Source organism: Liolophura sinensis, unplaced genomic scaffold (genome assembly GCF_032854445.1).
Source record: "Liolophura sinensis isolate JHLJ2023 unplaced genomic scaffold, CUHK_Ljap_v2 scaffold_23, whole genome shotgun sequence".
Classification (NCBI taxonomy): Eukaryota; Metazoa; Mollusca; class Polyplacophora; order Chitonida; family Chitonidae; genus Liolophura; species Liolophura sinensis.
The window spans coordinates 1-14,428 of NW_027017962.1; the positions used below are offsets into that span (position 1 = coordinate 1).

The 14,428-nt window shown below is 42.0% G+C and overlaps 6 non-coding genes across 6 annotated transcripts; 3 read left to right on the forward strand and 3 right to left on the reverse strand.

Annotated features, from left to right (window-relative positions):
- Positions 1 to 675: 675 nt before the first annotated feature.
- Trnag-ucc (transfer RNA glycine (anticodon UCC)) lies at positions 676 to 747 on the reverse strand. Its single transcript has one exon. It is a non-coding gene; the product is annotated as a tRNA-Gly (tRNA).
- Positions 748 to 902: 155 nt separating this feature from the next.
- On the forward strand, positions 903 to 974 carry Trnam-cau (transfer RNA methionine (anticodon CAU)). Its single transcript has one exon. It is a non-coding gene; the product is annotated as a tRNA-Met (tRNA).
- Positions 975 to 7,844: 6,870 nt separating this feature from the next.
- Trnag-ucc (transfer RNA glycine (anticodon UCC)) lies at positions 7,845 to 7,916 on the reverse strand. The gene has a single exon. It is a non-coding gene; the product is annotated as a tRNA-Gly (tRNA).
- A 166-nt stretch (positions 7,917 to 8,082) lies between these two features.
- On the forward strand, positions 8,083 to 8,154 carry Trnam-cau (transfer RNA methionine (anticodon CAU)). Its single transcript has one exon. It is a non-coding gene; the product is annotated as a tRNA-Met (tRNA).
- Positions 8,155 to 8,919: 765 nt separating this feature from the next.
- Positions 8,920 to 8,991, reverse strand: Trnag-ucc (transfer RNA glycine (anticodon UCC)). Its single transcript has one exon. It is a non-coding gene; the product is annotated as a tRNA-Gly (tRNA).
- A 166-nt stretch (positions 8,992 to 9,157) lies between these two features.
- Trnam-cau (transfer RNA methionine (anticodon CAU)) lies at positions 9,158 to 9,229 on the forward strand. The gene has a single exon. It is a non-coding gene; the product is annotated as a tRNA-Met (tRNA).
- The last annotated feature ends 5,199 nt before the right edge of the window (positions 9,230 to 14,428 follow it).

A 14,428-nucleotide genomic window follows, 5' to 3' on the forward strand; every position in this document is an offset into this window, starting at 1 on the left:
AGATGTACCCACCAAATATTTTAGGGATGGTGCAAAGTCTGGGCACACAATGACACATTACGTGTTTTGGCAGAAGTGTCACTACAGGCCACACACCTCCATTATTTTCCCTCAGCGACAATGTTAACATTTTGCGCTGAAGCTCAGTCCCAAAAATTTCGTGGCCAATAAGCTTTGGTGCATGCCTAGCCCAGTCTGTGAGAAAGAAGCCATAAAAATCTTGACCCAGGTTAACGGTGAAAATCCTGGACCTTTCTATGCCGGCAGCATAGGTGTGCCTAGCAACGTCAAGGAGACGTCACTCGCAGCCTCATCACCACCTGTCTCCTTGTGTCTTCTCGCCCAGAATTTCAAACTTTCATCATTAAAACTCATACCCGCTCACAGCTTAGACAATTTCCATCATTTTGATAAATGTAGAAGAAAATCTGCAGACTGGCAGCAAATAAAAAAGACTTTACAGCCTAAATTACAGGGAATTACATTCGTCCCTCCCGAAAAACGTAAGTTGTGTTGGGGGTGTGTGTTCATAAGCCAGAGGTCCGTGGATGGAAACGACGCCTTTCTCACGCTTGTTTTGTCTCTACTGTGCTGTGTAAAATTCCACTGCCGCAACGATGGCGGGTCACAATTCTCCAGTTTATTGAGCAACTGTCCGTGTGATAAAATACTTGGTGCGACGGCCGGGAATCGAACCCGGATCGACTGCTTGGAAGGCAACCATGCTGACCATTACACCACCGACGCAATCTTATAGGATGTGAGATCCAGCCAAGAGGTTTATTTGAACCCTCCTAGTAGTATCTGGCGTTTCTTGTTTGGCACTTTTTGGCTTGTTTTGATCAGATGCAATTGTGACGGTAGTGATTGTGTTGTGTATAGCGCAAACCCTTTCGTCTAACAGCAGAGTGGCGCAGTGGAAGCGTGCTGGGCCCATAACCCAGAGGTCCGTGGATCGAAACCACGCTCTGCTAACACTTGTTTTGTCTCTAGTGTGCTATGTAACACTTAATTCTAGCAAGCATGCCTTCTCACAAATCTCCAGTATACTCAACAACGGTCTGTGTGGTAATTGGATTTGTCCAATGTCAGCCCCAAAAAGAGACATTTCAAAAGCCAGGAGTGATGAAACGTTGTCCGTGTTTGTTCCAGCTTACTCATACACCCGTACTACCCTCAACCACAGAGCATTTTTGTCCATATTTAGACAAATCGGATATGTGGGGAAAATATAGCATTTAAAAGCTTTAAAACTGCTCAATCAAGTTCCATGCCAATGCAAACCACATCGCAGATGTACCCACCAAATATTTTAGGGATGGTGCAAAGTCTGAGCACACAATGACACATTATGTGTTTTGGCAGAAGTGTCACTACAGGCCACGCACCTCCATTATTTTCCCTCAGCGACAATGTTAACATTTAACGCTGAAGCTCAGTCCCAAAAATGGGAGAGTGTGCTAGACGCCGAAGTGAACGGACGTGTCGGTTATTTTGTGCTGTTTACACATTTGTGCAACAACAGCGTTTGTTTTTGAGACTGATTTTTTGGTGATCTGGGAGCCCACAGAGCTTGAGTTTGGCCAGTGGTTACTGTTTGGTGAAGGGCGTGTGCCCCGTTGGATCAGGTATGTCCAAGCCCGTGTCGTTTTCGCCTGTAAACAGGCCAAGCAGAACTTTGTCTGTGTCAATCTCTACACGAAGCAGCCCGGCATTTTCTGCGGCTGTCCAGAGGGACTTTATTACTTTTCTGTCAAGTGTGTTAAATATCAAGACAGAGCTAATAAGTTTTTAGAAGAATTATTTAAAGAAACACTTCTATCTCCGCGTGTCTACAGTGGCTGGGCATAATGCCCTAGTGAGTAAATCCAATGTTGTTATAAATGGAACGACGTGGTCCATTATGCCCGTGTCGTCAGTTTACCTGAATCTGACGGCCCACTGGGCACCGGATGAAATGTCAGATGACACTATCGAGGCAGCTTTGAAACCCTATGGTGAATGCCTGGGTGTGACGAAACCCAGATTTTCAGACCCGGAGCTCTCACATGTTCGGACAGGTATTCGGATTTACAGATTTAGGTGTCACAAAGTTCGTTATGTACCAAATTTTATTAATTTCGGTGGTGACATTGTTATGTTTACCTACCCCGGGCAAACTTATGAATGTCGGAAGTGTGGCCAAAAATCACACAAGGCGGCAGAGTGTAGAGCACTGTGGTGTTCTAACTGCGACGGTTTCTCCCCCCATGAGAATCCTCATACAGAGAAGGACTGTACAAATCCATGCCGAATGTGTGACTCAGGGCTTCATACGGTCAGTGACTGTTGTGCGAGAGCAATGTCGTACGCGGCGCGAGTTAAGGGAAACCTACCGACTATGCGCCAGTATAATAAGGAAGACGTCGTAAAACAAGATGACATTGATGTTGACGTCAGCGACGATGAAGACCCATTCAACGCACCTGCTATGGAACTGGTTCAAGACAGCGAGGAGAACGAAGACGAAATCGACGGGAATGGTGACGACAGCGCCGATGAAGACGTCAGCGACGACAGCGAGTCTGATAAGGAGATGGACGTCCGGGAGAATACTAAGAACACCGAAGAAGTGGATGTTGGTGATAATGAAACGTCATCAGCTGTCCCAAGGGTGAAGAATGTGGTCGTGGCTGACGTGCACGCTCCCGACGTGCGTTCACCAGTCCCAGTCGAGGAAAAGCGAGCTAAGTTGGACAATGGCAGTACAGCCGAAGAGGCAGCGTCATCTATCCCGCCCAGTTCCCATCCTACTGATTATGATGGTGTTGATGCCGATCAGTCGTCAGACTGTATGACGCCGACTCCATCTCAGGAGGGGGACACCATGCTTCTGGAATACAGGAAAAGAAAATCGCTTGCTTCTCGTGCGAGGCGGGGCCTCCGTGGCTCAGTCGGTTAAAGCGCTAGCGCAGCGTAATGACCCAGGAGTCCTCTCACCAATGCGGTCGCTGTGAGTTCAAGTCCAGCTCATGCTGGCTTCCTCTCCGGCCGTACGTGGGAAGGTCTGCCAGCAACCTGCGGATGGTCGTGGGTTTCCCCCGGGCTCTGCCCGGTTTCCACCCACCATAATGCTGGCCGCCGTCGTATAAGTGAAATATTCTTGAGTACGGCGTAAAACACCAATCAAAAAAAAAAAAAAAAAAAAAAAAAAAAAAAAATCTCGTGCGAGGCAGCGAATGAAAAGAGACAAATGATTTGTAACGTAATTAGGGCTCTCTTATTTGACCACAATGGGTATGTACGCTCTACCTTTACTTACTTGTATAATGAGCTTAAATAATATTCGTTTTGGGACTTTAAACATTAATGGTTTACGGGATCCGTCTAAACAAGAACATGTCAAGCAATTTTTTTCGATAAAGGAATTGATGTACTATTCTTACAGGAAACACACTTCGAAAACTATAATGACACTAAATATTTGCAAATCCCAGGCGATGCAAGGTGGGCGTATGGGTCAAATCGAAGTTGTGGGGTGGGAATAATTATTAGGTATTCGGTAGACTGCTTTATACGGAAAATACAGAGGTGCCCTAACGGTCGCTACATAAGCCTTAGGGTTGAGCTCAACAACACTGCTTTAAACCTTGTTTGTGTATATGCCCCTAATAATCCAAAGGAAAGAAAAGAGTTTATTTCTAATCTAGATAATGTGATGCAGGGCAGTGAGTTGGTTATTATGGGTGGGGATTTTAATTGTGTTGAGAGCATTGAATTAGATAGAGCTGGCTGTGCCACTAAAGTAAGGAATGATGGAGTGGACGAAATTAATAATTTGAAAAGAGATTTTGGTATTTGTGATATTTTTAGGAAACTGCATCCGGATAAGAATTGTTACACGTGGTCTAGGCGCCAGTGTGCCAGTAGATTGGATAGATTTTATATCCCTAACGCTGTGTTTAAGTATGTAACCCAGTGTGATGCTGTACATGTGTCTTTTTCTGATCATTCGTGTTTGTTTTTTGATATCTCTTTTGAAGATGTCATTTCATGGGGGCCGTTCTACTGGAAGTGTAATACTTCTGTGTTAAATGACACGGAGCTTGTTGATGATATTAAATCCGTCTTCCATGATATTTTCTCTGTCTGTACAACTGGTCATGCAGATCTAATAGACAGATGGGAGACATTTAAAGGGGAATGTAAAGACAGGATTCGGAGTTACTGTAAGGAAAAATCTATGAACAAAAAACGTGATTTGTTGGTACTTGAACAAGAATTAAATGCGTTGAAATCTAGTCCAATCATTAACTGTGAGCGTATTGACAATGTGAAAAAGACTCTAAATGCCCTTTATAAGTCGAATCATGCGGGAGCGGTTATCCGTGCTAAAGCTGTTCATTTTGATCAGGGAGAAAAACCAACCAAATATTTCATTAGACGAGAAGTTGGTAGGGGCAGAAAGAAGATGATCAAAAGTATTACTTGTCATATTGATTCTTCAATATCCCATGAATCTCAGGAAGGTATTGCTAAGTGTATAAGGTCGTATTATATGAAATTGTATACTGAACAAGATACTGACTCCTCCATTCAAGATGAGTTCTTGTCATCGCTTCCGATGTTAAATGACGATTGTAAAACTGCCTGCGAAGGCCTTTTGACTGAACAGGAGTTGTTTTTTGCAGTAAAAAATATGTCTAAAAACCGTTCGCCGGGATGCGACGGTTTGCCAGCAGAGTTTTATGTACAATTTGGGCCACTGTTTTCGGGTGTGTTTACGGATGTAGTTAATCACTGTTTTAACTTGGGTAGATTAAGTAATTCACAGCGTTCTGGGTTAATCACACTATTATGTAAGGTCCCCGACAATGCCGAAAGCATAAAAAACTGGAGGCCAATTAGCTTACTAAATGTAGATTATAAGATTGTTTCTAAAGCTTTGTGCAATCGGTTAAAAAATGTGATCGATACAGTTGTACTTCAGAATCAGACATGTGGAATACCAGGCCGAAGTATTTTTGACAACCTTCACTTATTACGAAATACATATGATTATGTTGAACAAAAAGATTTAAAAGGATGCTTTCTTAACTTAGACCAGGAGAAAGCCTTTGACAGAGTAGACTGGTCATTTTTTGTTCAAATGTTTAGAGAAATTTAACTTCGGACCCGACTTTTGTAAGTGGGTGCAATTATTATATACTGACATTACAAGTAGTGTTATTGTGAACGGGCACATAACAGAAGAATTTAAACTGAGTCGAGGTGTCCGACAGGGTTGTTCTTTGTCACCATTATTGTATGTTTTGTCCTTAGAGCCCTTTATAGCCGCCATTAGAAACAATGACGAAATTAATGGTGTACGGTTACCCGGCACAAATAAGGAAACAAGAGTGTCGGCATTTGCAGATGATACGACTGCAATTTTATCTGAAGTGAGTTCTGTTCCGCATGTAATTAAACTAGCAGAAAGTTATGGAAAAGCCTCAGGAGCAAAACTCAACTTGTTGAAAAGCACGGTTCTTCCCATTGGTAGCTGGGACGAAACTAACGTGCACAGTGGTGGGCTTAACATCACTACAAATTCAAAGATTTGTGGGGTATTTTTTGGACCAGATCAAACAGAACTCAATTCTGAGCGTGTTTTAAGTAAGGTAAAGAAGCATGTATCAGCATGGAATGGAAGATATTTGACCCTACGGGGGAGGTCTGTGTTAATTAATACAGTTGCTTTAGCTGTTTTATGGTTTTCTGCACAGTGTACTCTGTTGCCACCTAAATGTGTCAATCAATGTTCCCAAACTGTGTTCAGATTTTTGTGGGATAACAAGCCCGAAAGTTTGAAGAGAGTTGTCGTACATAATAAAATAGGGAATGGAGGTCTAAACGTACATAATATAGAATGTAAAATAAAAGCACTTGTTACTCGGCATGTTTTAAAATTAATTCATGGAACAACAGCGGAATGGAAATACTTTGCCATCTATTGGTTGGGTTTACCCCTAAGACATGTTTGTCGTGAATTCTGTCGTTCCAATGTCCCACATTCTGAAAACATTCCACCTTTTTATAGACTGGCCTTGAGCGCCTGGAGAGAATTTACCACAGGTGTACAGCAACCTGTAACATTGTGTTCAAGCAGGCATATTTATGAATATTTTGTAACAAAAATAGTACATTGTCCAAGAGCAATGGTGTCTATGCCGCATTTGGACTGGGTTAGAATATGGAAAACTGTTTTTCATCAATTCTTAGATCACAACTTGGTCAACTTCAGTTACAAGTTGGTTCATGACATTTTGCCCGTTAAGGAAAAACTTCTTAGGAGAAATGTAGCCACCGATGACTTGTGTGTTTTTTGCTCCCTGTCTGAAACTCGGCAACATCTGTTTGTACAATGTAAAATCGTTCAGGATGTGTTTAATGACTTTAACCGGATATTTGTTTTGTTTGCGAACTACCTACCAAATATGGACTCGGAAACATTAATTTACAAGGTATTCAATTCCACTTTTAACCAGGAAGTTAGAGCTGTGATGGTGTATGTCATATGTGTTCTTCAGTTTAGTATTTGGTGTGCACGCAACGACATAATATTTCAGAAAAAAAACAGGGATTCTGTTGGTATTGTTAAGGCCGCCAAAGGAATAATTAAAACCCGTATTCATGTTGACTTTTTTCGACTAGACAGGCCATCTTTCGAGAAAATCTGGTGTATAAACAAAGTCTTCTGTACATTACGGAATGATAAATTAGTGTATTTATTGAAATTAGCAGCTAATGTCCAATTGTTCTATTCACAAAGCAGTCATCTTTTCTGTGATATTTTATTTTAATTAAGACTGCCTTGTGATTTCAAAAGTTTGTGATAGCCGGGTATTGTGAAATCTTGTGTATTTGATGACAATCTGGGAATAAATTCAACAATTTTCAAAAAAAAAAAAACAACGGTCTGTGTGGTAATTGGATTTGTCCAATGTCAGCCCCAAAAAGAGACATTTCAAAAGCCAGGAGTGATGAAACGTTGTCCGTGTTTGTTCCAGCTTACTCATACACCCGTACTACCCTCAACCACAGAGCATTTTTGTCGATATTTAGACAAATCGGATATGTGGGGAAAATATAGCACATAAAAGTTTTAAAACTGCTCAATCAAGTTCCATGCCAATGCAAACCACATCGCAGATGTACCCACCAAATATTTTAGGGATGGTGCAAAGTCTGGGCAAACAATGACACATTACGTGTTTTGGCACAAGTGTCACTACAGGCCACGCACCTCCATTATTTTCCCTCAGCGACAATGTTAACATTTAGCGCTGAAGCTCAGTCCCAAAAATTTCGTGGCCAATAAGCTTTGGTGCATGCCTAGCCCAGTCTGTGAGAAAGAAGCCATAAAAATCTTGACCCAGGTTAACGGTGAAAATCCTGGACCTTTCTATGCCGGCAGCATAGGTGTGCCTAGCAACGTCAAGGAGACGTCACTCGCAGCCTCATCACCACCTGTCTCCTTGTGTCTTCTCGCCCAGAATTTCAAACTTTCATCATTAAAACTCATACCCGCTCACAGCTTAGACAATTTCCATCATTTTGATACCTGTAGAAGAAAATCTGCAGACTGGCAGTAAATAAAAAAAGACTTTACAGCCTAAATTACAGGGAATTACATTCGTCCCTCCCGAAAAACGTAAGTTGTGTTGGGGGTGTGTGTTCATAAGCCAGAGGTCCGTGGATGGAAACGACGCTTTTCTCACGCTTGTTTTGTCTCTACTGTGCTGTGTAAAATTCCACTGCCGCAACGATGGCGGGTCACCATTCTAAAGTTTATTGAGCAACTGTCCGTGTGATAAAATACTTGGTGCGTCGGCCGGGAATCGAACCCGGATCGACTGCTTGGAAGGCAACCATGCTGACCATTACACCACCGACGCAATCTTATAGGATGTGAGATCCAGCCAAGAGGTTTATTTGAACCCTCCTAGTAGTATCTGGCGTTTCTTGTTTGGCACTTTTTGGCCAAAGACGGGCTTGTTTTGATCAGATACAATTGTGCCGGTAGTGATTGTGTTGTGTATAGCGCAGACTCTTTCGTTTAACAGCAGAGTGGCGCAGTGGAAGCGTGCTGGGCCCATAACCCAGAGGTCCGTGGATCGAAACCACGCTCTGCTAACACTTGTTTTGTCTCTAGTGTGCTATGTAACACTCAATTCTCGCAACCATGCCTTGTCACAAATCCCCAGTATACTCAACAACGGTCTGTGTGGTAATTGGATTTGTCCAATGTCAGCCCCAAAAAGAGACATTTCAAAAGCCAGGAGTGATGAAACGTTGCCCGTGTTTGTTCCAGGTTACTCATACACCCGTACTACCCTCAACCACAGAGCATTTTTGTCGATATTTAGACAAATCGGATAAGTGGGGAAAATATAAGCTTTGGTGCATACCTACCCCAGTCTGTGAGAAAGAAGCCATAAAAATCTTGACCCAGGTTAACGGTGAAAATCCTGGACCTTTCTATGCCGGCAGCATAGGTGTGCCTAGCAACGTCAAGGAGACGTCACTCGCAGCCTCATCACCACCTGTCTCCTTGTGTCTTCTCGCCCAGAATTTCAAACTTTCATCATTAAAACTCATACCCGCTCACAGCTTAGACAATTTCCATCATTTTGATACCTGTAGAAGAAAATCTGCAGACTGGCAGCAAATAAAAAAGACTTTACAGCCTAAATTACAGGGAATTACATTCGTCCCTCCCGAAAAACGTAAGTTGTGTTGGGGGTGTGTGTTCATAAGCCAGAGGTCCGTGGATGGAAACGACGCTTTTCTCACGCTTGTTTTGTCTCTACTGTGCTGTGTAAAATTCCACTGCCGCAACGATGGCGGGTCACAATTCTCCAGTTTATTGAGCAACTGTCCGTGTGATAAAAGGCTTGGTGCGTCGGCCGGGAATCGAACCCGGATCGACTGCTTGGAAGGCAACCATGCTGACCATTACACCACCGACGCAATCTTATAGGATGTGAGATCCAGCCAAGCGGTTTATTTAAACCCTCCTAGTAGTATCTGGCGTTTCTTGTTTGGCACTTTTTAGCCAAAGACGGGCTTGTTTTGATCAGATGCAATTGTGCCGGTAGTGATTGTGTTGTGTATAGCGCAGATCCTTTCGTTTAACAGCAGAGTGGCGCAGTGGAAGCGTGCTGGGCCCATAACCCAGAGGTCCGTGGATCGAAACCACGCTCTGCTAATAATTGTTTTGTCTCTAGTGTGCTATGTAACACTCAATTCTCGCAACCATGCCTTGTCACAAATCTCCAGTATACTCAACAACGGTTTGTGTGGTAATTGGATTTGTCCAATGTCAGCCCCAAAAAGAGACATTTCAAAAGCCAGGAGTGATGAAACGTTGTCCGTGTTTGTTCCAGCTTACTCATACACCCGTACTACCCTCAACCACAGAGCATTTTGTCGATATTTAGACAAATCGGATATGTGGGGAAAATATAGCATTTAAAAGCTTTAAAACTGCTCAGTCAAGTTCCATGCCAATGCAAACCACATCGCAGATGTACCCACCAAATATTTTAGGGATGGTGCAAAGTCTGAGCACACAATGACACATTACGTGTTTTGGCACAAGTGTCACTACAGGCCACACACCTCCATTATTTTCACTCAGCGACAATGTTAACATTTAGCGCTGTAGCTCAGTCCCAAAAACTTCGTGGCCAATAAACTTTGGTGCGTACCTAGCCCAGTCTGTGAGAAAGAAGCCATAAAAATCTTGACCCAGGTTAACGGTGAAAATCCTGGACCTTTCTATGCCGGCAGCATAGGTGTGCCTAGCAACGTCAAGGAGACGTCACTCGCAGCCTCATCACCACCTGTCTCCTTGTGTCTTCTCGCCCAGAATTTCGAACTTTCATCATTAAAACTCATGCCCGCTCACAGCTTAGACAAATTCCATCGTTTTGATGCCTGTACTAGAAAATCTGCAGACTGGCAGCAAAAAAACAATAAAACACTTTACAGCCTCAATTACAGGGAATTACATTTGTGCCCCCCCCCCCCCCCCCCCCTAAAAAATTAGTTTTGATGGGGGTGTGTGTTTTTAAGCCAGAGGTCCGTGGACCGAAACGACGCTTTTCTTACGCTTGTTTAATCTCCTCTGTGCTGTGTGAAATTCAACTACCACAGCGATGGCGTGTCACCACTCTCCAGTTTATTGAGCAACTGTCTGTGTGATAAAAGAACCCAGATCGACTGTAACAGATCGACTGCTTGGAAGGCAACCATGCTGACCATTACACCACCGACGCAATCTTACAGGATGTGAGATCCAGCCAAGAGGTTTATTTGAACCCCCCTAGTAGTATCTGGCGTTTCTTGTTTGGCACTTTTTGGCGAAAGACGGGCTTTTTTTTATCAGATGCAATTGTGCCGTTAGTGATTGTGTTGTGTATAGCGCAGACCCTTTCGTCTTACAGCAGAGTTGTGCATTGGAATCGTGCTGGGCCTATAACCCAGAGGTCCGTGGATCGAAACCACGCTCTGCTAACTCTTGTTTTGTCTCTAGTGTGCTATGTGAAACTCAATTCTGGCAACCATGTCACAAATCTCCAGTATACTCAACATCTCTCTGTGTGTTAATTGGATTTGTCCAATGTCAGCCCCAAAAAAGAGACATTTCAAAAGGCAGGACTGATGAAACGTTGTCCGTGTTTGTTCCAGCTAACTCATACACCCGTAATACCCTCAACCACAGAAAGCATTTTTGTCGATATTTAGACAAAACGGAGATGTGGGGAAAATATCGCACTTAAAATATCTAAAGCTGCTAAATTATACTCCATGTCAGTGCAAACCACATCGCAGACATACCCACCAGATATTATCGGCATACTGCCAAATGTGAGTACACAGTGACATATTACGTGTTTTGGCACAAGTGTCACTACAGGCCGCACACCTCCATTATTTTCCCTCAGCGACAATGTTAACATTTATCGCTGAAGCTCAGTCAAAAAAATTCCGTGGCCAATAAGCTTTGGTGCATGCCTAGCCCAGTCTGTGAGAAAGAAGCCATAAAAATCTTGACCCAGGTTAACGGTGAAAATCCTGGACCTTTCTATGCCGGCAGCATAGGTGTGCCTAGCAACGTCAAGGAGACGTCACTTGCAGCCTCATCACCACCTGTCTCCTTGTGTCTTCTCGCCCAGAATTTCGAACTTTTATCATTAAAACTCATACCCGCTTACAGCGTATACATTTTCCATCATTTTGATAACAAGCATGCACCTGTCCACGAAAATCGGCACACTGGCAAAAGACTTTACAGCCTAAATTACAGGGAATTACATTCGTCCCCCCCCCGAAAAACGTAAGTTGTGATAGGGGTGTGTGTTCATTACCCAGAGGCCCGTGGATCGAAACGACGCTCTGCTAACGCTTGATATATCTCTTTTTTGTTTTTTTCGAGTAAGAAGTAATTTAATCACATTATTCAATTCAAAAGATGTATACAGTACAATTTACAATATTACGTATATCCTTACACGCAGTCCATTTTAAAAATTCAATATTACAAACTTTTTTAGACTGGTGTAAGATAAACCACAAATGACTTTAGCATAAAGATTAACTTGTCATCCTGCACCAAGGCCTAGTAAAACTGCTCCTATCAAGGAAATTGACATTAACCCTTGTGCGTATTTTGTTTTTAGCGGCGGCTACAATGCTGGTGACATTTCTTTGCTTTGCAACTTGAACATCAATGTTCTCTTATCTAGAATGGGCAGAAACCCAGCGTACAAGATAAAGCACGACGGAATTGAAAACATCTTGCACTATTCTGCATTGAACAAATAAATGATGCTGGGTTTCGGAGCCAGCACAAAAAACACACAAATGATCAGTTGCCACATGTCGCCTTAATAATCGCTCTTTTACAGGTAAAACATCATGCACCAATTTAAAACAAAATTATCTAAATTGTGGTCCAGGAATGTATGAAACACATTTTTCCAAATAATATGCCACCTTAACTGAGGTGAAGCTAACATAACGCGTGGAATCTGAATAACCCTGGTAATCAATACATTGTAAATAAATTTGCTGCAGTACATAACACTTGGTAGCTGTTGACCGCAATACAACTCCTTTCAAGCACTTATGATAAACCTGTGAAATGGTTGCACATTTTCTGAGTGGGGAATGTTTAGGACAGACCTAACCAGTAAACCGCAAAATATTTCCAGTCAGCGGCTGTTCCATAGATCAGCTTTAGGATGTGACGAATAGCCAAAGCTTCACTTTTACACTCAACATGGTGCACATGTAATCCCCCACATGAGTATTTATTAGGAAGCACATCTCTCTTTAAACTTTCAGGTTTGTTGTCCCATAGAAACTTGAACACAGTACGTGAACACAATGTTGTACATTTCGTTGGTAATAACATACACTGTGCCGTAAACCATAACACTGCAAGAGCTACAGTATTGATAAGTACTGAACGACCTCTTAGGATAAGATTACCATTCCAAGAAGAGACATGTTTCTTTACTTTGCCTAAGACACGCCCAGAGTTCAAGGTTGCACTCCCTTTCCCGAAATGAAATCCACAGGTTTTTGCGTTCTTCACCATGTTGATGCCGACATCGGATGTGGCGTTTGTTTTCCACTTACCAATCATTAGTGCTACAGTTTTTGAGAAATTTTTCCCATGACTTCTCGGCCAAATCTAGGACGGATGACAATGGCTTTTCTTCCGACAGCATTGCCATCGTGTCATGTGCAAATGCAGACACCTTCGCTTCTTTTTCCGTTCCGGGCATACGAACACCCCTGTACCTCAGTAAGGTATCGAATTAATAAAAGGTTCTCAGGATAATACATATAATAACGGTGAAAAGAACAAACTTGACGCACACCTCTACTCAGAGGAAATTCCTCAGTGATGTGTCCATTGAAAATAGCATTATTCGAAATATCTGTATAAGGCAAACCAACCCATTTACCGGCCCATCAGGCCCAAATTTAAACTGCTTCAAAATCTTAAACAAAAACGACCAATCAACCCTGTCAAAAGATTTTTCCTGGCCTAAGTTCACAAAACATGCCTTTAAATCTTTTTGCGCCATATAATCATAAACATTCCGTAATAAATGCAAATTATCAAAAATACTCCTCCCAGGAATGGCAAATGTTTGATTGGGCAAAACAAGTGAACTAGTTACATTCTTCAAACGATTACACAATGTTTGGGCCACAATTTTTCTAATCCATATTAAGCAAACTGTGAATTGTCAGAGTCTTTACAAAGAAGTGTAATTAATCCTGATCGCTGTGAGGAACTTTTAACGTCCCTAAAACAGAAGTTAACAACTTTGGGAAATAACTTCCCTATTACAGACCAAAATTTCACATAAAACTCAGCTGGTAAACCATCATGACCAGGGGAGTGGTATTTAGACATGTGTGAGACCGCATGAAACAGTTCTTGCTCTGTTAGAAGACTCTCACATGCCAATCTACAATCTTGTTTTAACTGCGGCGAGGTAGACAATAATTCATCCTGACAATCAAAATAGGTGGCTTGTTCAGAATACAGCTGCATGTAACACGTTCTAACACAATCAGCTATATCATATTGATGGACATGAGAAGCAGAACCATTCTTGTGACAAATAACGTTTTTAATCATCTTTTCCCCCTCTGCCAACTTCCCTCCTAATAAAATATTTCGTCGGCTTTTATCCCTTGTCAAAATGTGAGGCTTTTGCCCTAATAAGAGCACCTGCATGAGCGACTTGGTTCATTGTATTGATAGCTTTCTTAACATTTTCAATTTTTCCACGTTAGTAATAGGGTCTGACTTTAATTCATTCAGTTCTTTGTTCAGTTTTAAGAACTGACTCTTTCTTTTGAAATATATGTTCTTGCAATATTTGCGAACGACTTCTTTGCAATTAGCTTTAAACATATCGCATCTCTCTATTATATCTTCACTATAATTCTCCTCGATTTCACAATCATCAAATAAATTAACAGAGAACTCTTTAACCTGAGCAACAAACTCTTCATGAATTTCCAGTAGAAAGGTCCCATGCAATTATACAGTCAAAATTAATATCAAAATACACACAAGAATGACCGGAAAATAACACATGAGTGACATCACACGCTGTAACGTAATCTTGAACACTACATAAGACGTAAAATATGTCTAGCCTGCTTGCGCTCTGGTTTCTAACCCAGGCATACATTTTCCTGTCTGGATAAAGTTTGCGGAAAATATCATTTATACCCAAATCTTTTTCTAAATCGTTGATTTCCTCTATACACTCGTTTCGAGATTTAACACCAGAGCTACCTCTATCTAGGGCAATGTTTTCTACACAATTAAAAGCACCACCGAGAATTATAATTTCACTTCATCTCATTA